At 37.1% G+C, this 900-nt stretch overlaps 1 non-coding gene across 1 annotated transcript; it reads left to right on the top strand.

Moving 5' to 3' along the window:
- Positions 1-410: 410 nt before the first annotated feature.
- On the top strand, positions 411-518 carry LOC129670876 (U6 spliceosomal RNA). Its single transcript, XR_008719281.1, has one exon. It is a non-coding gene; the product is annotated as a U6 spliceosomal RNA (small nuclear RNA).
- Positions 519-900: the final 382 nt, after the last annotated feature.

The following is a 900-nucleotide window of genomic DNA, read 5'->3' as shown; positions in this document are numbered from 1 at the left end:
ATGGAGATAACCTAAGACCCCTGCACAGATGTAGCCCATGGCACTTCAGTATCCAAGTGGATTCCATTGTAACAGAACTCATCAAAGAAGTTTGGGTTTGCAATAAATAATGTTCAGCATAGAAACTAACAACTAGAAAAGTACTAAAAATAAAAGAGTTCAGAATATATAGCACTACATTTAAAATATCTGTATCTCTCCTCAAATGGTACCTGGTCATTGTAGAAGAAAGTGAAGAAAAGAACCTAACACTACAAAGGAATGCAATTTTCTGGACATACAAGGCACTAGCAGCACATGTGAACTCACAGTACTTATGAAAGCATTCACAAGACTTGTACAAGTATAAACCACATCAAATTCCAGTAAGGAGAGGGAAGATGGACAGGAAATCCTATGACTAACAAAAAATTCTTAGCTTCGGCAGAACATAAACTAAAATTGGAATGATACAGTGAAAATTAGCATAGCCCCTGCACAAGGATGACACACAAATTTGTGAAGCATTCCAAATTTTTAAAAGATGAGGAGGGATACTACATTCTCATCAAAGGAAAAAATCCACCAAGAGAACATCACAATTCTGAACATCTATGACCCAAATACAAGAGTGCCTACATTCATACAGGAAACATTATTAAAACTTAAATCACACATCGATCCCAACAGCTTAATAGTGGGAGAGTTCAACACCCCTCTCTCACTAAGGGACAGATAATCTAGACAGAAGCCAAATAGGGAAATAAAGGCACTTACAGAGGTCCTAAATCAAATGGACCTAATAGATGTCTACAGAACTTTCCACCCAAACTCAAAAGAGCATACCTTCTTTCAGCATATCATGGAACCCTCTCCAAAATAGACCATATAGTTGGTCACAAAGCATGCCTCAATAAATAC

The sequence above is a fragment of the Psammomys obesus genome, unplaced genomic scaffold, assembly GCF_907164565.1.
Source record: "Psammomys obesus unplaced genomic scaffold, mPsaObe1.curated_primary_1811, whole genome shotgun sequence".
NCBI classification, from domain to species: Eukaryota; Metazoa; Chordata; class Mammalia; order Rodentia; family Muridae; genus Psammomys; species Psammomys obesus.
The sequence above is the reverse complement of the archived record's forward strand: the minus strand, read 5'-3'. Positions and strand labels throughout refer to the sequence as shown.